The 26021-nt window shown below is 23.7% G+C and overlaps 1 protein-coding gene across 2 annotated transcripts in view; it reads right to left on the reverse strand.

Moving 5' to 3' along the window:
- Positions 1 to 26021, reverse strand: part of LOC122498481 — a 39548-nt gene that overhangs the window by 12772 nt on the left and 755 nt on the right. The window lies entirely within an intron of this gene.

Below are 26021 nucleotides of genomic sequence, written 5' to 3' on the forward strand. Positions count from 1 at the left end.
GGAGTTGGAAATGGTATTTGTAATATTTTAAATGGCATCATTTACTGTCTATGCAGTAAATGTTATCATTTACTGTCTATGTAGTAAATGTCATCATTTATTGTCTATGCAGTAAATGTCATCATTTACTGTCTATTTAGTAAATTGGCGTTAATGCAGTAAATGATTGTCAATACAGGAAATTGTCGTTAACACAGTTTTTCTAACGATATAAAATTGAAACAAAAAGCGAATCAAAACGTTGCTTCGCAACGCTTTTGATTCCTTTTTGTCTCAATTTGATATCCTCAGAAAAACTGTGAATATAATCATTAATGCAAAACAAAAATTATAGGTCAACCTTTGTCATTACTTTTTAGGTCAGGACTTTAAAATCTGCAAAGGGAAAATCAGTTCTAAAGTTGGTATAAAAGAGTCCACAGATGGGAACTAAAAATCTTGCAGTCTTGCAAAGAGAGTCTACTTAGTAGTCTAGGCGATAAAGATGAAACAGATAAAGAAGAGCAAGAGGCGAAAAATGGAGCGGAGGTACAACCAGAGAAGGTAAAGTAACATCCAAAGGAGTAAAATGAACTTAGGTCAACAGTGGTGATTAGAGTCACCAAAGTAGAGTCATATGCTGACGTTCTGAGTAAACTTCGCAAAGAAATAAATCCGGAAATCAAAATCTTAGTTAAGCTAGAATTGTACTAACAAAATGTTCAAACAAACGGAAATGTTCTCACACTAAACCAACGATGATAATTTTAACTTCTGATTCTGCTAAATGCGAGCATCCTAACACTAAACCACCGATGATTTAAAACAATCTGAGTCGCTAAAGAAAAGTCGTAAGCTGACATTTTAAGTAAACTTCGTCAGGAAATGCAGGGCTGTCACAGATCAGGGAAAAGTCAGGGACTTTTTTTTAAAGTACTAGAAAAAATTAAATTTTTGAAAAGTTACAAATAATTGCAGAAATTTAATTATTTTAAAAAGTAATAAAATTCTTCTCCGAAATTCAATTATTTTCAAAAAATTTACTCAATTTAATGATTTTCAATATCTACTATTTTAATAAAATTTTCCAAAAGAATTCAATTATTTCAAAAAAAAAAAATGTTAATAAAATTCTAAGCAAATATTAAATTATTTTTATAAATAATAAAAATTCCACATGAACTCAACTATTTACAAATTTTTTTCATAAATTTCTTCACAATAATTCAATTATTTTCATAAATAACAAATATATTTTTTACAGATTAAATTTTTTTTTATAAATAATACAACTCATAGAATTTCAATTATTTTTAATATAACTTTAATTGAATTCCTTGAAAAATGTAATTATTTTTGAAAATTTTATTAAAATACGTTGAAAGAATTCAATTATGTTGATAAGATTCTTTATGAGAATTCAATTTCGAGAAACATTCATTTATTCAATAAATTATTTATTTTTGTATTTTAATAATTGAATTCTCGTAGAATTTTCTAATAAAAATTGATTTAAAAATGAATTTCAGCTAAAATTTTAAATAAAAATTGAATATTAAAAGCATCATAGCATGAATTTTTAAAAATAATTGGATTTTGAAAGATTTCAAATTAAAATCTTTGAAAATTTGAATTTTCCATACTTTTAACTGACAATTCTGTCTATATGTCCCTATAATTTCGGTTTGTAAAAATTTTCGACAAAAATAAAATGATTTTGTTTTAAATAATTTGAATTTATTTAAGTTTAAATAAGTTCAATGTATCTTAGTTTAAGTAAGTTAAAATTATTTAAGTTAAAATAAGTTAAATTTATTTAAGTTAAAATAAATTAAATTTATCTAAATTTGTAACTTAAATAATATACAGATTTAACTGTAAATCTAACATTACTATAAACTTTATAAAAAAATCAAATTAGAAATTGTAAATTTTGCAGGAATTGCAGGAAGAGAACTCTACATGGCGTCTGCTTGATTGTAGAGTTAATCTATTGGAAGTTCGATTGGAAACAAGGGACTCGTTTCGAGCAGCAGGTAATAAAAGGAGATAATTGTAATTTAGATATACAATAGAAAATATATTTTCAACTGTTTCAGTTTGGGAATTGTTCTGTCAACGAGAAAATGAATTCATACAATCAAGAACGCATTTTCCTTAATGTGATCATGTTTATCAAAAATCCAATTAAAAAGTTATTCAAATTTTTAATTTAACAAACTATTAGCTTCGGGAGTGTTCGTATCTTTTTTCAAAAAACCACGATCGACTTTAGGGTGTTTTTAGAATAATTCTTATAACTTTCTCAAGTATTCAATATTATCTTAGAATGCAACCAATTTTTCTTATCCAAATACTAGAAAACGTCAACTCATTGCCGCTTCAGGATGAAAATACCAAATTCGGAGAATTAATTCAAGGTAAGATTTTCAAAATTTTATTCATTTCATAAAAAAAACGATTTTATTAATTTTATTAATTAATTAATTAATTAATTATATTAATTTTATTAATTATTGGTAATAATTTCTTTTTACTAAAGAAATTTTGTACGCTGCAATTTTGCGCGGATATTTTATTTAATAATTAACTTTATTTTATTTCCGTTTGCAATAATTTTGCAGAAAGAAATTTTGTTGGTTGCAAACGAATTTTCGCGGAAATTTTTTTCGTTGCGTTAGTATTTTATTTTTTGTTCCTATGATTGAATTTTTTTATTAGTGGATGAGAGAAATAATCAGTAACAGAAAGTTGCTCTACAAAATTAAGAGAATTTTAATAATATGTTGTTGAAAAAAATTTGCATCAAAACCAGAGGAATTCTCGAGTAAAGAATAATTATTCAGTGTAAATAATTCGTTAATTATTTTTGAGAATAATTAACGAATGCAGAAGCTTATTTTTACAAATTTAAATATTAATTCGAACGGTATTATTAATATTATTAATGATAACACAAATAATAATATAATAGAAAATTATAATATTGAAATAGAATTTGAAAAAAGTAAATATAATATGCATTTGCTTTATTTTTTTCAATACTTTTGTACTTAATGAAGGCAGTAAATGTGATGATGTATTTATAGCTTTTTTTCATTAAATGACAATGTGAATAAAAAAATTAATATACTGAGTTCATTAAGGGAATGCTCATAAATGTCAAACGTATGTATATAAAATAGAATACGCGCTTTAGATAAAGGGATGTCGAAACATTATCAAGTTACTCCCACGCCTTCCGGAAGTACTATTATCAGTAAATACTTGATGAAGCTCAATAACTTTCACTCAATTTAACAGTTAGCCTTGCATATAAAATGTAATTAAAATTCCTAATATGCAATTAATTAAAATCTATTGTCATATTCATTAAACGGTTTATAAAGTAACACTAAAATAGTGATACAATATTTTAAGTATTATTTATAGTTGTTTCAAGTTTTATTTATATATTATTATTTCTATTATTATTTTTATTGATTTTTTTATTATAAATTATTTTGTAATAACAAAAAGCAAAAATAGAATATTTTTTTTCATCAAAAAAGTTAGTTGCGATTGCAAAACGATATTAATGAAAGATAATCAAGTTGAGGAATAGGAACAACAATGGCTTTTGAACTTTAAAGAAAAGAAAAAGAAAAAGCGTCGTGGAAGTTTGTTCATAATTCATTATAACGACCATATACAGATTTATGACTTTTCAAAGGAAATGTCTTTATATAATTTTCTAAAAAAAACCTTTTGTTCTCCAGCTTGAATATATGACGCATCGAAAATATTTTAAAATATTTTTATCAGTTACTTATTTACCATGGGGTCAAATAAAAATTAAATTGAAATGATTTTTTTAAGCTTCTAGGGTTATTTTCAATTTGGATACTTTAAAAAAAATTTAAATTGTTTTTAAAATCAGGAAATTAAATTAAACCAAAATTGCAATACAAAAATTCTATTATCAGAATTTTATTTCGCATTTTTATTATTATTAATTTTATTTTATTATCAAGTTTTGATTACAAGAAATAAAATAATCACCAATTATTGTCATCAATTTAATTATTGAATCAATTCAATAATTTTTTTTTTAAAAACATTTTTACTTTAGTGTCATCAATTTTATTATCGCCAATTTAATTGTACATATTTTTATTGTCATCAATTTCATTATCACCAATTTAAATATGATGATTTACATTATGGTCAAAATCATCGTTATCATAATGAAACTGATGATAATTAAAATTGTAATAATGAAATTGATGACAATTAAATTGGTAATAATAAAATCGTTAATAAAAATGATGATAATTAAAATTGACAATAAAAAAATTGCTTAAAATTAATTTGGTAAAAATAAAATTGATGAGTATAAAATTAATAATCAAATTTAAAAAAATTTTATTAATGAAATTGATGATAATTAAATAAGGAATAATAAATTGAATGATACTGCATGAAAATTATAGTGAAATTGATGATAATAAAAATAATATTAATAAAAATGACAATAATAAATTTGATGCTTATAAATTTCATATACCTACTCAAATTTTTAATAATGAAATTGATGATAATTAAAATTATAATAAAATTCAAGATACATTGATAATTAAATTTTAAATAATAATAAAAATAATAACAAAAATTATTATAATTATGTTGGTAATAATTAAAAAAATTATAATAGTAAAATTGATGATAATGAAATAGATAGTGAAAATGCAAAAATTGATGATTATAAAATTGCTGACAATTAAATTGTTAATGGGTACTGAAATTGATGATAAATAAAATGGTTGATAATAAAATTGTTAATAATAAAATTGATGATTATATAATTGATGACAGTAAAATTGATGAAAATGAAAATGCTGATAAAATTGATGACGAAATTGGTGATGAAATTGATGATAATTAATAGTGATGATGAAGAAATTGAAGAAAAAGATTGATTTTAATAAAGAGCTATTAAAAAAAATTTCTAATTCTGAATTTCTTATAATGTTAATAATAATTTTTAATAAATTAAAAACTTTAATTCGATTAAATTGTAAATTAATCTGAAGCAGTAATAAAGGAAGAAAACTTTCAAAAAATTTAAATATCTTGTTTTCAATGTTTTCTTTTGTATAACTTTGCAGTAATTTTATTTTTAAATTTATTTTTCCCTTAAAAGCGCATTATTTATCTCACATTAACACATTTCGCAACTTTTAATGAAATTTGTTGTCGTAACCGAAAATGGATAGTCGAAGGCACTAGACAAATTGAAGTAATTTTCTCGAAATATTTTCATTTAAATTGAAAAACAAAACGTTGTTTAAAGTCCAATATAAATAATTTATCGTTTAATTACTATTTGCGTCATGATAGAGAAATTGAAAATAATAAAATAAAAAAATATAGTTATAATTGTATAGAAAATAAAAAAAATATTAATTTTTTTAATAATTGTTTTAATATTTTTTTTCCTGTTTTTAGTAAAAAAAGGTAGAATACAATGAAGCCTTAAGTAAAAAAATGAACAGGAATTCTTTTTTTTCATTGAAAGTTGACACAAGTTTTAAAAGAGTATTTTTATGTGAAATATTGAATTCTCCAATAGAGATTTTTTTTGTTTTATTTTTAGCATATTTTATTTTTATTGAAAATGTACATGAGCTCTTATAAGAGAGTTAATTTTATATGAAATTGAATTTTAAAATGGAACTAGAGACTATCGATAATATTAAATTGTAATAAAAAAAAGAAAATTGAAAAAAATCAGCGCTATAGATACACGTATATGTGGTATACAAAAGGAGAGAATTTAAATATGATTAAGTGTACCGAAATTGCATTGCTGAGGCCAATCACTTTGAGGGAGTGCCGAAGCCTGAATATGAATGTCCGCAACTAGAATTTCCCAGGGGTCACTGGGTTACCCTATAGGTGCAGGGAATACCTATCAACTGCATATAAAAATGCATTTAAGATAAAATTTCGTCTTTCGCGTCAGGTGTTATATATTAACCATATATGTATCATATCATTCCCCCACCCTTTGTTTATATAATTCTGAATTATCAATTTTTTTTTTATTAGCGATTTTCAATTTACTTTCCCAATTTCATTGCTATTAAATAAGCATCAATTTTATTAATCTAATTACAAAAAAAAGATTATGTTATTAATGAAATAGAAGCAAAAAAAATTGTCATCAATTTTTTGAAGAAATCATCAATAATTGAGAGTTGATGATTATAAATTTTTTTTTCTCAATATTCGAAATTTAATGATAATATTACAAATTTAATAATATATAGAAATTCTACTAACTTTTGAAAATTATTTACTTATTAAAATTAATACAGTAGAATTTTCATCAAATTATCAAAAATTGAGATTTAATGACACATTTTATAAGGAAAATTCGTAAAAGTCTCTTTCTATTTTTTCTACATTATTTAAGCAAAATCAACTAAAAGAAAGATAAAATTTACTTCATCATCAATTTTCATCAAATTATAAAAAAAGAAATCTGATACTTTTTCCAAGAGAATTGAGAAACTTTTCACTTTTTTTCAAGTAATGTGATTACAAATTTTTAAAAATTTATGAAAAAAATTATTTAGTAAAATTAATAAACTACGGGATCAAATTTTATTATTTCAATTTTCATCAAAACATCAAAAATTCAGATGTTTATGCAATTTTTGCTATAAGAGAATTCAAACTTTTATTTCACTTTCTCTAAAATTGTAAATTCAAAAAAACTTCTTAAATTTATTTAGTAGAATTAAAAAAATGTAGGATTTTTAATATTCACATCATCAAATCATCAAAAATTGAGATTTTATGACATCTTTTATTAGCAAAATTTAAAAAAATATTTTTTTATTTTTTTACACTGTCCATGTATTGAGAAAACGTTTCATTTGAAGAAAAATGAACCAAACGTAAGATAAAAAATAAACAAGTAAAATTTACTTCATCATCAATTTTCATCAAATTATCAAAAAAATATAAATGAATAAAAATAAGTAAATCAGATTTTTTTCCCAACATTTCAATACCTAATTATTTTTTAGTACTAAATATACCTATATAAACGATAAATTGAAACAAAATTTGATAAGTTTGTTATAAAATTACTATTTCATAATAAAAATAGAAAAAATAATGATTTTCTATAAGACATTAATCAATTTTTATCAAATCTTAAAAAAACTGAGATTTTCTTTTGTAACATTAAACAATTATTTTTTCTCACTTAATACAAATAAACGATAAAATGAAACATAAGGTATGCTAACTTTATTATAAAATTATTATTTCTCAATGGAGATATTCGAAAAAAATTTATGATTCCTTATAAGACATAAAAATTTGAAGAAATTATTAATAATAAAGCTTTTCTTAAAATACTTTATAATTTCCCAGAAAAAATTGATTTATTTAATATTGTATTCTTATCTTGCAGGTAATAATTATTTTCCCTCTTGAAATTACAATTTTTATTTAAATAAAGGTACATCTAAATTTTCATTTAAAAAAATATTTCTCTCATAACGTTTGGAAACTTTTTCACTTAGTAAATATTATTATTTTTATTTTTAAAAATGTAATCAATTTTTTTTACCTTTGAAACTCACAAATGAAAAACAGTGTCGCATCATATATATGGAATCGAAATATAGGAATCTAGGTTAATTATTCAGAAATAATGATCCAATCTTAATTTCTTGCAAGAGACAATGCGAATTTTATCTAACGTTTAATTGGTTTTGCTTAGATTACTGAAATGATTTTTTAACTAGCAGAATTATGGAAAAATAAATAAATAAGACAAAATAAAAAAAAAATTCTTAGTAAAAAAAGTCATCAAATTTCAATTTTTGATGATATGGTGAAAATTGATGATGACATTAAAATTGATTATAATTTAATCCTACACTTTATTAATTTACTAATAAATACTAAATAAATTTTTATTTTTACTAAATAAATTTAAGACTTGATGAAAATTGACGAAGTATTAACAATTAAGTCAGTTAATTACTTTTTCTAAATAATATTGAGAATGTAAATTGATGGAAATTGATGATAAAGAAAATTTGATCTTACATTTAGTTGATTTTGCTGAAATTGGAACTTTTTTTTACAGACAGTACAGAATAAATAAAAAAACTTTTTGAATTTCTCTAATAACAGATATCATCAAATCTTAATTTTTGATGATTTGATGATGTGCACATTGAAAAGCCTTAATTTATTTAAGTGTATTAAATAAAAAGAAGATTTCTTGAACGTACAACAAATTTAGAGAAAGTGAAAGAAAAGTTTGAATTTTCTTGTAGAGAAATCGCATTGAAATTTTAACTTTTGATGATTTGATAAAAATTGATGAAATGATAAAATTTGATCCCGTAGTTTATTAATTTTACTTAATAATTTTGAAAAGTTTTCCATTTTGTAATCACATTACATGAAAAAATGAGAAAAGTTTCTCAATTCTCTTGGAAAATGTATCAGATTTCTTTTCTTTTATGATTTAATGAAAATTGATGATGAAGTAAAATTTATCTTACTTTTAACGTAGGAAGGTTTTTTTTTAACTTACAGTCAATATAGAAAAAATAGAACAGACTTTTGTAAGTTTTACTAAGAAAAGATGTCATCAAATCTCAATTTTTGGTAATTTGATGAAAATTGACGAAGTATTAAAATTTAATTCTACCTACTCTATTAATTTTAATAAGTAAATAATTTTCAAAAGTTAGTAGAATTTGTATATATTATTAAATTTATAATTGTCATTAAATTTCTAATATTGAGAAAACAAAAATAATTGATTAATCATCAACTCTCAATTAGCTCTCAATTTTTGATGATTTCTTCAAAACATTGATGACAATTTTTTAACATGCTTTTTCATTAATAACAATATATTTTCTCTTTAAAACACGCGAAAAAGCGAATATTATGTAATTTTATATTGTTTACTAAAAAACAATGGAAAAAACGTAAAGTGGTAAAAAATATTTGAAAAATACCAAATTCATTTATTTACATGCAATAATATTGAGTTTTTTTGTTCATTTTCGTCTATTTTTTTTCGAGAATAAATGGGAGCAAAAAGTAGTTCGACAAGCAGAATTGAAAGAGAGTAAGCGAGCCAGGAAGAGAGAGAGAGAGAGAGAGAGAGAGAGAGAGAGAGAGAGAGAGAGAGAGAGAGAAAGAGAGATTATATGTATTTTGAATTACTGCAGGCATACTATCGTTCTGACCTCGATTCCCAGTATAAAAAATTGGTCCCGGAAAATTCACAAATATCGACAAATAAAAGATAAAAAAGAATTGATATTTCCCAAAGAGCTGAAAATTTATACAGTATTGTTTGTAGATTTGTGAATTTGATTTTGGTTTCAATACATGTCAGTTAAAAATCGTAAACAAAAAAATTTTTTTAATATAAAAAGGAATTTGAAAAGAGTGAAGATTTATTTTTAGAAACTTCAAAAATATTTTTTAATTGGAATTAAATGAATAACCAAAAAAAAGATATTTTTATTAATTATTCTCAAGTGAAAAATATATTTTTTTTATTTAAATAAAAAATATTTTACTTAAATAAACTATTTAAATAAACTTTCTTTCTATTTATTCATATTTAAATATTTTTTTATTTACATAGATCAATTTTTATCTAAATAGAAAAATATTTTTATTTAAACAAAAAAATTATATTTCTTTTTTAAAATAAAAAAAATATTTGTTTATTTAAATAAAAAGCACATTTATTTATGTAAAAAAAATGTTATTTATATAAATAAAAAAATACATTTGTTTATTTCAAAAGAAATTTTTTTTACAATATGAAAATTAAATTAATTTTGTTAATCATTTATTTTAACATGTTTTCTGTTTTGTAATCAATTTTTCGACCACTTTTTTACATTTTTCTTTTTTCTGTTTTTCCTTTTGACGATGTCTCGCCATTTCCTGTGTGAACTCGACCTTCTTAAAACTCATTTATTATGGTTCATTGGCGTCGTTTTTATACCGCAACTAATTTTACATTTTTTTCTTGTTTTTTCACTAACTGGATCATTAATTTGTTTGTGTAGAATCACTTTTACAATTTCAGGGCCGATTAAGAGTAATAATTATTCTTTTTATTCTGAAAATATAAATTTAAAAGTATATCGATATCTCTTATGACGTGTAATAGAGAAAATAATTTAAACAAAATAAATCAAAAGGAGAGAAAAAAATGAAAAAAATTGTACCTACATAACATTTTAAAAATGTTGAAAAAATTAAAAAAATAACATAACTACAAAAAAATGTTTAAACAAAAATGTTAACTATTAATTTAAATTTATTAGTTACTAATTTATTTTTTGTATTCATTAAATTTGGTTTTATATAATTTTTTTCAATTTTCATCAATTTCAGTCAACTTTTATCAGTTGTCATCAATTTCACTCCATTTTTATCAATTTTTATCAATTATTACTAATTTTGGATTTATTTAATTTTTATTAATTTTTATTAAATTTCGTCAATTATTATTATCAATTTTTCTACATTTCTATGCATTTTCATCAGTTTTCTTCAATTTTCATCAATTTTCCTCAAAATTTACTTAAATCTAGAGAAATAAACTTTGCATTAACTATTATAATAATTAATTCATGAAAATAGTGGAAAATTGAATGAAAAGAAAAGAAGCGAAATTAATTATGTTCCAAAATAAATATAAGCAAATTGAAAATAAATGATTAAAAAATAAATGATCAATGTAAAAGGGAGGAGAATAAGAAAAAAGAAAAATAACTGACAAAAACATAATATACATTTTCTAGCAAGAGAATATTCTTCGGTTTGAAGGACTTTCACTCTTGTATAAATGCTTGATCATAATTATGCTACGAGCCTTCAAATGTAAATTACAAGTATATAGAATTTTTTTTCTGTCGATGAATCTAAACTTGCATTGTATAATTGACATATTATCTGGAAAATTATGGAATAAATATATTAGTGACATTTGCATGTGTCATCAAGGGAGAATGATCTTTGCTCATTTTACAATATACATATATATACTTATAGAAAATACAAATAATGGGGGAGTGTGTCATTGATACAAATAGAAAAATATAAGAATTATGCTGTAATAATAAATAATTGTATGTGTCATGTTAATGAGCAAAAGAAAATTCTCATGTCGATCCACTTTTGCAAATAAATGTTAATTATATTCCCTGCTCGATGCCATATATGTTGATTAATTATTATACAAAAAATTTTTTTTTGTTTATTAGAAACACTGTTTTCTGAAATCTAATTTTAATGAGTCTACAAGTAAAAATTTATGTTTTCAAAAGTTAATAATTAATATTGCTAAATAATTAAATAATTCATTCATTGATGATAATAATTATGACTTAAAATTCTATTTTATTCTGAAAAAAACAAGAAAATAAATAATAAAAGATATAATATTAATATAATATTAATTAAAAATAAAGCTATTATAAAACGTTTACTTTGTACAGTTTACACACAAATTTATACAATATAAAAAATGTCAATTTTCTTCATCTTTCATCAATTTTCATCAAATTGAAATACATTGGCAAAAATTGTCTTTGTACTAATTAATATAATTTACTATAATATATATTTATTTTCCATTTTTTTATATTTTCTTTTGTTTTATCATACCAACCCCACATAACCTTGGAGTGCGGAATCCAAGGTATCTGTAGGCAGATTTCCCAAAAGTCCCTAAGCAAAAAAAAAAAAAAAAAGTACAAATTACTCTTTCTTCATCAACTCTTTATTAGTTGGTTTTCAATTTTCACTAATTTTCATCAAATTTGATTATCAAAAATTAATTTTGTATTTCAATAATTTAATTTATGCAGAAGAATACAAATTAATTATGTTCCATTGTCTGTTAATTACTTTGTTTTTAATTTTTTGTTGACTTAATTTTCATCAATTTTCATCAAATTGAATTAAATGAAAAACTAAGTTTTGATTAATTACTCAATGTAAGTCATTCATTCGCAAAGTTGAATTGAATCATATTCTATTATTTCGTTATTAGTTACTTTTCAATTTTCATAAATTTCCCTCAATTTTCATCAAATTGCAAACTTTTCATCAAATTTGATTATCAAAAATTAATTTTGTATTTCAATAATTTAATTTATGCAGAAATAGTACAAATTATTAAAGTTTCATTATCTGTTAATTACTTTGCTTTTCATTTTTTCTTTTGGAATTTAATTTTCATCAATTTTCATCAAATTGAATTAAATCATGAAAAACTAAGTTTTTATTAATTACTGTAAGTCATTCACAAGAAGTGAAAATTAATTATGTTGTAATATATCTTAATTACGTTGATTTAAATTTATTCTGTATTATTAGTTTGCTTTTCTTTGTTTCTTGACTCAATTGTCATCAATTTTTTTATCGATTTCGTCAAATTGACTCAACTTTCATCAATTTTCGAGTGATCGTCAAAAATAAAATTTGTATTTAAGTTATCTGCAATTAAATCACAAGAAGTTCAAATTAATTAGGTGATTTTAATTAGTTTAATTAATTGTTATAGTAATTTAATTTATATAATTTAATTGATCTAATTGATAATAATAATAATTAATCTAATTAATATAATTTAATTGATCTATAATTAATAATAATAATAATTAATTATTAATCAACATTAATTAATTTTGATTCAATTTGCATAAATTATTTAGTTTTTATTGAACCAATAATATCAAGTTCTAATTATCTAATTAACACTCAATCAGTAAATTATTGCAATTAATTACTAATTTCATTAAATAAAAATGCAATTAAAATTAAAAAACCATTTAAGATAAAAAAAACAGGACTAATTGCAATATAATATTAAATATTTTATATAATATTCAATATACATATTACTATAGGCAATGCTATATTTGCGAGGAGAGAAAAAAAAGTGGGGGAAAAAGGGCAAGTTGGGAAATGTGTTTTCCTTATTGATAATTATATCATGTATTCCTAAAGTGAATTCGTGCGAGATTATTAGCTCTTGTATGTACGTTATACGTAATTCATGTTTTACGTAATAATAAAGTTACCGCTAAAGCGTGAGACCCGCGATTTATTTTTATGTCATCAGTTTTCGCAATCGATTATCACGCCCTAGGGATAAATAGACACATAGAATTCAGGAAATTTACATAACGAAAAAAAGAGGAACTTTAAAAAGTTTTTTTTCTTTTTGAACTTTTCTTTTTCTTTGGTGTCAACGTGGGGAGAGAATGAAAAAATGTATATTCAATTTTAAACGTTTCTGCGCGAAAATTGTTAATCATTCATAAATATTTATTCTCTTCCTGTGGCTAAATGTGAAGAAAATTATTTCAATATTCGCTGAAAATTTTTTGCTTTTTTTAATACTCAAATTTCATCAATTTTTCCCAATTTTCCTCAATTTTTATAAAATCGTGATAGTTTCCTCTTTTATTATTGATAATATTACTGAATTTTACTTATTGAAAATTTATTAATTTAAATTCTATTATTATAACGAAATTTGCATCTTAATTTTATTTTTCATTGACAAATAATTAAATTGAAATCAACAATTTTCATCATTTTTCATCCAGTTTTCATCAAACATTAGAAAAAAAATTTCTCTTTCTATTATTGTCATTACAAAGTTAGTAACTAAATTTTAAATATTACTGAGAAGTTATTCAATCTGGTTTCAATAATTTTCATTTTTTATCATCAATATTTTGTCAAATTTAACAAAATAAAAAGAAATAAATAAATTACCAAATCTTTCAAATTTGAAATTTTGCTTTTCACAAAGTTTTTCAATGTTTCCTGAAATGAAAAGAATTCTCCAAAAATAACTATTCTTTAAAGTATATTCTTTTTGAAATTTTCATCAGTTTTCATCAATTTTCATCAAAATGCATCCTTTTTTTACTTTTAAATTTTGAATTTTAATTATAAATTATATTTTAGTAATTCTAACAGTAAATTATATTCTTTTTGAAATTTTTTTCGTTTTTCATCAATTTTCATAAAAATTCATTTTTTCTTAACTTTTTTCGTTAAAAAAAAAGAAAATTTCACATAAAAAGTTTTAAATATATGTCTTATTTAATATCACAATCCTCTTCAATTTTTATTCTGAATTTTTTTTTAATTTTACAAATTTCCTCGCATTACAAGTGTCTTTTTTGAACTTTTTAACATTTACAAATATTAAATCTCCCAGAATGTAGAACATTCCTCTCAGCAAATTCATTTCTCGACTTTAGTTGTTTTTTTTGTATCTTTTTTTTTTCTTTTTTGCTTTTTCGTTGATCGAAAAAGTTTTCCTTTGATAAATGAAATCTCTAGTTGTGTTGAAGAAAAATTTGCATTTTCAAATTCAAGTAATGAACGATTTTAGTTTTTTGGTTAATTAAAAAGCACCTTTTTCTTTTTTGCTTGAATTCAAGTGATCATAATATGTTGTTCCTTAAAGGCCAAAATTTTTTCTAATTAGACGAGAAGTTTTATATACTTGTAAATATTACATTCTTGGTGTGTGACACAAGTAAGTAGGCCACGTGGCCGCGGGGATTATATTTTCGCATTCGTCCCTCGAGTGGTTCTTCAAGTGGAGGGAAAAAAGTTACAGAAATAAACCACATTTTTACACTCTTTTAATTTTAAGTGCATTTCTTTTTTTTTAATTTTAGTTTTCTTCTGAGTTTATATTTATATCGGTTTTTTTATATTCGTTTATATAATTTTATTGGTTTGTTGATTGAAATTTTATAAATCCGAATTTAGATTCTTAATCAGCGATTCCAGAAACTTAAGGGTTAAAAATTTGAATCGACTAGAATTCAGTTTAAAAAAAAGTTACCATATTGTGTCAGCCATTTTGAATTTTCGAATATTCGATTTAAGTTTTTATTTAGCAAACGAGGATTGATTTTAATTTACAATTTTTAGTCGATTACTTTTTCAGATTCAAACCTATATTTTTTTGTTTGCAATGATATTTGTTTAAACAAATAGTGGAAAGTTAAAAAATAGAAAAATAATTTACTTTAAATATTTTAATTTTGTATTGAAAAGCAATCATAGGTTAATATTACTTTTAATAATTTATTTAAAACACTTTGTTTATAACTATAACAACTAGTTTATCACAAATTTTCAACAAACAATTACAATAAAATTAACTTTTAAAAAATGTTTTAAACAATCAGTTTTTACATTAAAGTGGCGAACTTATTGAAGAATTATTATTAATAATAAAATATTTTTCCCCGAAGAATTTGTTTAAACAAAATTGTTATAAATAATTTTTTAAAAATTCAACAAATAACATTTTATTAATAACAATTAGTTAATAATTTGTTAAAATTAATAGTTACTAAAGTTACAGTAGTTATAAACAATTAATTAATAAATTATTAAAGTTAATAGTTAATGAAGTTAGTAGTTGTAAACTAGTTTATAATAATTTGTTTATAACAATCAGTTAATAAATGAATAAAGTTAATAGTTAATCAAGTTAGTAGTTATAAACTAGTTTACGCTAGTTTATAATATTTAGTTTATAAATTAATAAAGTTAGTAGTTAATGAAGCTAGTAGTTATAAACAATTAGTTTACAATAATTTATTTATAACTATTAGTCAATAAATTAATAGTTAATAAAGTTAGTAGTTAATAAAGTGAATTTATAAAAATTGTTTTAAATAATTATCGTTCCAAAATGATAGTTGATAAATTTGTTTAAATAAAATCGTCATAAACATTTAATATAAATAATTGAATTACAAACAATTTTATAAAAATTCAAATCTATCAAAAGCCATCAACATTAATTCTTTAAATTTCCATTTATTTTCTTTTTTCTATGATTCATGCTTTTGAAAAATCAATATTTTTTACTACATTATTTATAATAATTGATTCATAAAAAAGTTTAAAAAAACAGAAAGAAATTTTGAAAATTTTAAATTAGAAATAATTGGGAATTTGTTGATTTCTATGATTTTTAATATATTAAGTAGAAAAGAAAAGAAATAGAAAAGTAGCGTACAATGCCAGTTTGAATGACAATGAAAGACATTACAAGAACGCTTATTTTGCTTTTCTAAAAATAGAAGTCGAAAACTGTATATGAAAGGAAAGAGGAATAGTTGCCGAGAGGGATGATGTATATATATCTACATCGTATATGATATCAGGGGGTGGAGAAATGACGTGACGATGACGATGGGGTTTTAAGCCCAGTGGCGACTTTATTAAAAACAAAATCAACGCGTATTGTATTTTTCAGCGCTACACTGCAAAAACAAGTGTCTCATTTTGAGACGTTTTGTCCACATATTTTAAACAGATATGTGTCTCATTTTAAGACGTTACAAAGTGTCTCACACATTTAGCACTGCATTTTGAGACACGTTATGTGTTTCGAGTATCCGTCTCACAGTAAGAAGACGTTTTATGTGTCTTATACGCATTGAGTCACCTTTAATGTCTTAAAATATTGTATTATTACTAATAGTTCATTAGTTAATGCACATAAGTTAAATAATAAATAATAAATGATAAATAAATCATAATAATAAATAAATAGTAATAAGTAAATATTTCTTATTATTATTGTTACTATTTGCAGAATATAAAATACCTTTTAAATATTTATAAATGACACTTAATAGCATATATTATATAGTGAATAGTAAAATTTATAAATAATACAATATATCGTGAATGGAATTTTCTCTCTCTCTCTCTTTTCCTAGAAATGATATTTTGAATTTCCAAGAGAGTATACAAATTTCTTTTTGTACATATAAAAGCTTCTCTTTCTCCGTTCATTTTCTTTCATTTTTTTTTCTTATTAATGAAAGGGGGCTCTTTCTTTAGATGGGGTAGAAAAAAACGTTACTGGGGGTTGTGGTGGTTGAGGCTGTGTGTGATGTGAAAAGGCAGAGGTTCTGATGCGCTAATATATATACTTTGGTTCTCTTCCTGTGGGTAGCGGTTATTTTCAGCAAGCCGATGCTAGTCGCAGTAGTAGTAGTAGACGCAGTCGTACTATGTTCGGAAGTATCTACTAACGATCCACTATAGTATATATTATATATACTATAATGTACATATATATACGCATTATTCAGTTATAAATATAATAAAATATTATATTTTATGTATATTTTAATATTCTAATATTATAAAATAAAATAATATGTACTGTATTATACTTGTAAAGTGGTGTATAATAAACTGCAGTACACTGCAGTACACGCAATTTTTAAAGTATATTACCTATAGAATATTATATTATAATTTTAATAAAAAATGCAATTATTTAAAAAAAAATTTTTATTAAATTCTTTTTAAACTTTCAGTTATATTCATAAATAATCAAATTGCCACTGGAATTCAATTATTTAAAACAAAAACAAGAATTTTCATAAAATTTTTTGAAAAAAATGAATTATTATTTTTAAAAAGATTTTTTATAAAATTCTTTGCAAGTATTAAATTATTTTTATAAATAATAAAATTCTTCTTAGGAATTCAATAAAATTCTATATATAAATTCAATTTTAAGAAGTATTTAATTATTCCGTAAAATATTTATTTTCGTATTAAAATAATTTAATTTTTGTAGGACTTTCTAATAAGAATTGACTTAAAATTGAATTTCAGTTAAAATTTTAAATACTAATTGAATATTATATTTGAATAAAAATTACACTTTTTTCATATTTATTTATTGTTTTGTTAAATTTTCTGTTATTAAATTAAATTTAAAGTATTTGATAAATTCTAGGTTATGTTACCTAAATATTTTATGATTGTGCAAAAAAATTGTAATTTTTATTCAAATGCAACTTTTACAATGTTTAAAATGTTGAAATTTAAATTCTTTACCTTTCAACCAAGACAAAATTAAAATTTAATTTGTCTTTTTTTCTTAAAAAAATACAAAATTTTGACATAGGACTATAACTTCTTTTTCTATTGTTTATCGAATTCTCTTTTAATTGTAATTATACAATTGTATTATATATTATTATTATAATTATAATATATCATTATTGTTATGTATCACAGTTTTTCTATAAGGATATCAGATTGAGACAAAAAAACGTATCAAAAGTGTTGCGAAGCAACGTTTTGATATATTTATTTTATATGTATAATATATTATAAAATAAAAAAAAAATTAAAACATTATATTATTAATGTAGAAATTATATTATATATTATACTATTTAAATTAACGTTAAATTACATGATTTTTAAGAGCTGCGAAGTTATCTAAAGCGAACGCGAACAAAACATAACCTCAAAATTCGGAGAGATAGGTTACCCCAAAATCAAAAGTTTCCCCCTTTTCGAAAATTAGGAAAACGTTTTGAACTTTATTTTGTGTTAAAATATAGATGGGGGAGAATAATTTCTATACTACGGTATTTTGTTTCTAATTATTTTTTTTCGGAGCGTAAAAATTGAAAATTTTTCTTTTTTCTTTAATTTATGATCATGAGTATATCTGATATGTGTAGGAGGGAGGTGAGGGGGCTGATGTGAAAGATCACCCTGTGTATAGAATGGAATTTGCGGAGGATTAGAAGATGACTGTGATATATTGAGATGGTGGTGACGATAGTAAATATGGTTGTGGTAGTGGTGCTGCTGGTGGTGGTGGTCGCTACAGTAGCGGCAACGTGCCAGCGTGAGGGAGGCAGCCATGAATGAAAGTAACACATATCGATTTATCCGCACCGCCCTAGTTATAAAATACGGTAAATAGTACTCCGAAAATGTCACTTGAAATCGAATGAGTCACTCTTCTTTGCGCGTCACTAGTTGTTTTCAATTTTTTTTTCCCACAGTAGATCTAAATTTTTGTGTGTAGCTAATCATTTAATTTGAATGAATTCATCGAGACGCAGAAAACCCGAAAAAGCATTTTTAGCAAAATTTGTTGAATTTAAGATATTTTAGTCGCAATTTTGTATTTTTTAATTTTAACCCCAGATTCGAATTCAGTGACCCCAAAAATCCCCAGTGATGCATTATTATTAAAATCAGTTGGTGTCGGTTTTCAAAAATTCAAAATGGCGGATCCAATATGGCGGTTGGAAAAAATTGAAAATTAATCATTTTCACTTGAAACTCACGTCTCGGGGGTTTTTGGAGTCGTTGATTACGAATTTTGTGTCGGTTTTCAAAAAATTAAAATGTCGGATGGAGAAATTGAAAATTAATCAATTTCACTTGAAAATAACAACTCGGAGATTTTTGAGGTTGCTGATTAGAAAGAAAACGATTTTCAAAAATTCGGATCCAATTTGGCGAACGTAGTAAGTGAATCCTATAAATTTAAAAAAAATAGTCCGCCATTTTGAATTCTTTGAAAACTGATTCGAAATTCGTAATTAGCAACACCAAATACTCCGAAATTTAAATTAAATATAAATTCTCCTTGAAAGTTGTTAATTTTCAATTTATGGGCCAATGATTTTGAGCTTAAAATAAATTACAACCGGTTCTTTGATCTTTAATTAATTTACTCTCGCACAAAAATGAAGTTTCGTTTCTTTTTATTGCGGCATGAAGAATTTTTGTTTTTATAGACAAAAGCTTTTAGTTTTAAATAAAGGTGTTTGATGATTTATTTTCATTTTTCAATTTGGAGAGGGAATTAGAAATCTGGGTTATCAAGATATACCAAAAAGAGAGTTCATTGCACAGTTTGCGGGGACGATTCTTTTGATGACCCAATTTTAGAGTATCCTTTAGCTGGAGACAATTTTTTCTATTGAACTTCCATACCGTTATAGGAAATTTCCTACTTTGTAGGCTGCTTTGTAGCCTGGGATTCTCTGCCTTGAGCGAGCATGATAGTACCGACCTCCTCGTGGCCTATATTTCCTTCTGGTGCTTGTCGAAGTCTTTTTTGCCCTCTTTAGGAGGAACTAACGACCCTGCAAACTGTACTTTTTGCAGTTTGGTACGTTCCATTTTTATATTTTTGGTTGCAGGTCGAATATCTCTTTTTAGTTGCGTGCGATTATTAGGTGAGATTCTATAATTCCACTTTATTTTCACTTCATTCTCAATTTGTCCTCAACTTCACTGTCAGTACAATTTCAATTTACTCTCACTTCACTTTTACTTCATATTCATCTCATATTCAATTTCACTTCATGTTCAACTTCACTTTATATTCAACTTCACTTCATATTCACTTTCACTTTATATTCACTTTAACTTCATACTCAGTTTCACTTTATATTCAATTTTACTTCATACTTACTTTCACTTCATATTCACTTTAACTTCACTTCACTCCACCACTCTTTCATTTCACTTGACTTTCACTCAACTTTCATTTAACATTTTAACCTCACTTTCACTCTCCCCTTGTTCATGGTTCGAACCAGTGAAAGTATTTTAAAATACGGACTTTACGGACAAAAAATAAAAAATTACGGACCAATTACTGAAACTACTGAAACTAATTATACTTAAAACTATAAATTAAATTTTAACTATAAGACATGAAGATATCAATAACTCCGAGTCTTTGACTTGGAGTGATCGATTTCTTCATGTTTTATAATAATTAAAGATGACCGAGTGATATAATCATTATCAATTCAATTATTATTTTCCAAAATTTTTAACTAAAATTCTTCTTTAAATTAATTATTTTTAATAATTTTCGAAAAAGTTCTTTGACAATTTTCAAATCCATTTATTTACCTACAATATTCAATTTTACGAAATTTCAATTATTCGTAAATTCTTCAATTACATATAAATTAGAAAATAAAAAATTAAAATAATAATATAAAAAAATCAATTAAACTTTTTCAAGAAAATTAATTTGAAAATTCAATTATTTCTAAAAATTCACGCAATATTGCATTATTTAATAATCAATTATTATCTAAAATTTTAACTGAAATTTATTTTTATTTCAATTTTTATTAGAAAATTAATTAAATTTTCTCAAAAAAATTAATTTCACAGAATTGTTAGTTAAAAATATGAAAAATACAGATTTTCAAAGATTTTAATTTGAAACCTTTTCAAAATTCAATTATTTCCAAAAATTAACTATATAATGCTTGTAATATTGAATGATTATGACAAATTTCAACTGATATTAATTTCAAAATCAATTTTTATTAGAAAATTCTATACCAGAATTCAATTATTGAAATACAAAAATAAATACTTTATGAAATAATTGAATATTTCTTAAATGTGAATTCTGATAAAGAATTTTATCAACAAATGTTTAAATAAATTGAATTCTTTTGACGAATTTTAATAAAAGTTTTTAAGAATAATTACATTTTTTGAGAAATTTTATTAAAATTATATTAAAAATAATTGAAATTCTACGATGAGTTTTATTGTTTATGAAAATAATTGAATTCCTAAAAAGAATTTTATTATTTACGAAAATAATTGAATCCCTGTAAAAATTTTATTATTTATGAAAATAATTGAACGATTGCGAAGAAATTGATAAAAAATTTGTAAGTAATTGAATTCCTGCGTGAAATTTTTATTATTTTATGAAAATAATTAAAGGTTTGCCAAGAATTTTATTAAAATTTTTGAAAATAATTGAATTTCGGAGAAAAATTTAATTTATTTCTATAAAGAGAATTGAAATTTTGACGAGAATTTAAAAAAATTTTGATTATTTCATTGAATTTCTCTTAAGAATTTTATTACTTTTGAAAGTAATTGAACTTCTGCAATCATTTGTAATTTTTTTTAAATTCTCCATAAATTATATCGTACATGTTATGAACTTTTCGTCTTCTCTCAATCAAATTACAGACTTTACGGCATAATTTTTCTAAGGATATCAAATTGAGACAAAAAGCGAATCAAAATGTTGCTTCACAACACTTTTGATTCGTTTTTTGTCTCAATTTGATATCCTTAGAAAAAGGGTGGGACCTTTTTTTTAAAAAAAAACGGACTTTTTACGGACATCAAGCAAATTTACGGATCTTTACTGGATTTACGGACCTAGTTAGAGCTCTGCTTATTTCACTTGATTTCAATTAACTTTTATTTTACTTCACTTTAATGTGATAGTGAAGTGAAAATAGGTGAACTTTTTATTTTACTTCACTTCACTTTCATCCCACTTTCACTTCACTTTGGGGTGATAGTGAAGTGGAAATAGATTAACTTTTTATTTTACTTCACTTCACTTTCATCCCACTTTCACTTCACATTGGGGTGATAGTGAAGTGAAGGTGAATTGGAGTGAAGTGAAATTGAAATGAAGTTAAAATGACTTGAACTGAAACGGGGTGAAAGTTAAGTGAAGTAAATGAAAGTAGAGAGTAAGTTAAGTGGGGTGAAAGTTAAATGAAGTTTTGTAAAATAAAGGTGGAGTGAAATTCGAGTAAAGTGAAAGTGAGATGAAGTCAAGTGAAAGTCAGGTGAACGTGAGGCAGAAGTGAGAGAGAAATCAAGTCAAAATGAAATGAAGTAAAAGGAAAATAAGATGAAGTGAAGTGAAATGAAAATGAGATGAAGTGAAGTGAAGGTGGGTTAAAAATTAGAGTTGGGTGAAAGTGAAGTGAAACGAAAGAGTGTATAGTGAAAGTGGGGTAAAAGAGAAAAGAAGTGAAGTGAAAGGAAAGTGAAATGAAGTGAAAGTGAAGTAAACTGAACGAAAGTTAGAGGGCGGGGGGTGAAAGAGAAGTAAAGTGAAGTGAAGGTGGGGTGAAACTGAGATGAAATGAAAGTGAGGGGAACTGAAGTGAAATTACAGAATCGCATCCCAGGATCAGAGAAGATTTTAGTCAAAGTATTATCCTGCAGGTATTCCTTATATTACTACAATCGCTCATCCTGATTCTTCTTGTCGTTTATCCCCCTAACGATGGACGATCGGGCTTTAATAGATTGCAACCCTCATGCTATATGATGAACCTCGAACCACTTGCATTAGTTACATTGGAATTTATGAAATTCAGAAGTAGGTGGAAGCAAGTATTTCAGATTCTGTAAGATGATGAATGCATTTTGTTACCGAGAGCTTCTTTTCTCTAGATTTTGACTAGGCTCATTAATATCATTTTTTATTCCAAATAGGCAAAAATTTATCGCAATGCATCAATTTTAAACAAATTATCATTAGCCTCAACGTTTTCATTTAATTTTATCTATTTTTTGTATGATCAACAATCTATTTTTAAAATTGTTATAAATTAAAAATCTAACGTACAAAGTAACTTTCATTTGTTCTTAGGTTGTTTTTCGCTTGTTTATTTAAGGGAAAAACGATCTTAAAACGAATGTTAGTTACTGATTTTTATACTTTTAGGAAGAAAAAATACTTGTAAAGTAATTTCTGCCTCTAACATATATATACTTTTTTACTATTCGACTTGAAAAAATTTTCCGGAAAGTGTCCGTTAGAAATTCCGATAGTAATTTTCGATTTAATTTCCTTGATTTCGATTGGATTCGAATTGAAATAGAAATTTTGACAACATTCCATTGCATTACTAACTTTCGTAATTGAAAGCAAAATTTTTATCCAAAGTCCATTGGATTTTGGTTAATACTTTCAATTACATTCGGAAACTTAACGGAATTACAGTAGATTTTTACTAAGATTCCAATTGGAATTAAATTTTTATGTGTAATTTCTTTGGATTTTCGATCAAATTCGAATTAAATTTAGATTTTTAAATACTCAACTTTCGTTGAGATTCCAAAACGGAGTCGGAATATTGTCGAAATTCCATTGGATTTTCGTTGGAATTCAAAAAAATTTCGATAGAATTCCATTTGAAATTTAATTTTTGAAAGAATTTCACTTTATATTTTCAATTTTGATGAAGATCAAATTACAATTGTAATTTTTGTTTTGACAAAATTTTGGATTTCGTTGGAATTTTATAAGAATTTCAATTAAATTGAAATTTTGGAAATTCCAATTAAATTTTATTGAAGTTTCTATGGAACTTTATAATTAAAGTCGCATATTTATGTAAATTTTAAGTAAAATCAGAAGTTTTATAAAAATTTTATTGGATTTTCGTTGGATTTCTATAATTAAAATTGAAATTGTGATGGGAATTTATTGGATCGATTAAAAAAAAATCGGAAATTCTACCAGAAATCCTATATATAGAAAATATTTTTTTTAACCAAATTGCATTTTCTTTGAGATTCGAATTGACAATCGAAATTTTTATCTAGTTTTATTAGTCAATGGAATTATAATTCAATTTTTTAATTCGGAATTGATTAAAACGAATTCTAAAATTCCTAAGAAATTCCGATGGAAAATTATTTTTCCTGAATTGGATTTTCGTTTAGATTCCAATTGAAATTTCAATTTTTAATCGCATTTGATTAGTTTGTCAATACAATTTCAAATTAAAAATATAATTTCAATTCGGAATTGAATGGGAATTGATCAAAACGAAATTAAAAATTCTACCAGAATTCCGAAGGAAATATATATTTTTTTGCCAAATTAGATTTACTTTAAGATTTGAATTAAAAATCGAAATTTTCATCTAGTTTTATTAGTGAATGGAATAATTATAATTCAATTTTTCAATTCGGAATTCGAAAATTCTACCGGAATTCCGATGAAAATATTTTTCTTCATAATTTGATTTTTATTCAGATTTCAAGTAAAAATTGGAATTTTTATCGAATTTTATTAGTATCTCTTGTGGAATTTTAATTAAAAGTGCAATGTTTCAATTCGAAATTAATTCAGAATTGATAGGAACGAATATTTTTTCCTGAATTGGATTTTAGTTGAGATTCCAATTAGAATTTGAAATTTTAATTGCATTTTATTGGTTTGTTAATAGAATTTCAATCAAAAAAGTAATTTCAATATTTGGAATTGAATCGGAATTGAACGGAACGAAATTGGAAATTCCATCGGAAAAATATAATGATCATCGGAAAAACGAAAATATTTTTTTTAATAGAATTTTAAAAAATTTTTTTAAATTTTTAAATTTTTCTGAAATAAAAATAGCATTTGTTTATAATAACAAAAATAAACAATTTTTCTTTTTAAAATCCAAAAGTAATGAGAATGGAGAGAAAAATCTAACATCACAAATAATAAAAAATCGTGAATTACTCTGAAGGGGGAAATTCGAAACGTGGCGAGTGTCTCATTCAAAATATGGGAATGCGGCATCACTGTGTGAATCGGAGTAAGGAAACTGACCAACCCCAACGCGCTTATGTCGACGCCCTTATTTAACATTCACACGAAAATAAGAAATCAATTTAAATTCCACTCACACGCATTAGATATTTATTAAACTCGTTAATATTATCACTGCATTGAATAATTTTCTTTTTTATTTCTTTTGCTTCTTTTTTCTTTTCTCTTTCATTAATAGCCAACGAATCACCATATGATGATCAATAGACGCGAATGAACGAAAGAGAAGGGCAGAGTTCACGGGAACTTTTATAATATTCTTCAAGAATTTTGATGGCAAAAAAATTTTTTTTTTATAAAAAATGTTAACGATTTTCAGACACGAATTAAGAAGAAAAAAAGAAATTAATTATTCGACGTGACTTGTCCTCGAAAAACAAGACAAAAGGCAAAAAAAAATTTTTAATTTTGCAAAATATGGTTATTTTGGAAAATAATTTTTTTTTTAAATAAATCAATACAGCGCTACATTTGTAAGTATTTCGAAAACTTATGTATGGTCCGCGAGAAATGTCGCCATTGCTCATTCATGCGAAACACAAGTTGATCGTGTGCGTCAATGACAAGGACGCCATTTAGGTATATTGTGTGTCTTCGCAAAAAAACTATTTTTTCCAAGCCGAAAATTTTTCCCGAAAAAAGCCATAAAAAATTCAACTTGAATAATTTTCTTTTCCAAATTAATTGGAAATTTTAAATTTGCAAATTCGTTTTCGCAAAAGAAAGAAAGAAAGAATTT

Source organism: Leptopilina heterotoma, unplaced genomic scaffold, assembly GCF_015476425.1.
Source record: "Leptopilina heterotoma isolate Lh14 unplaced genomic scaffold, ASM1547642v1 Lhet_15, whole genome shotgun sequence".
NCBI classification, from domain to species: domain Eukaryota; kingdom Metazoa; phylum Arthropoda; class Insecta; order Hymenoptera; family Figitidae; genus Leptopilina; species Leptopilina heterotoma.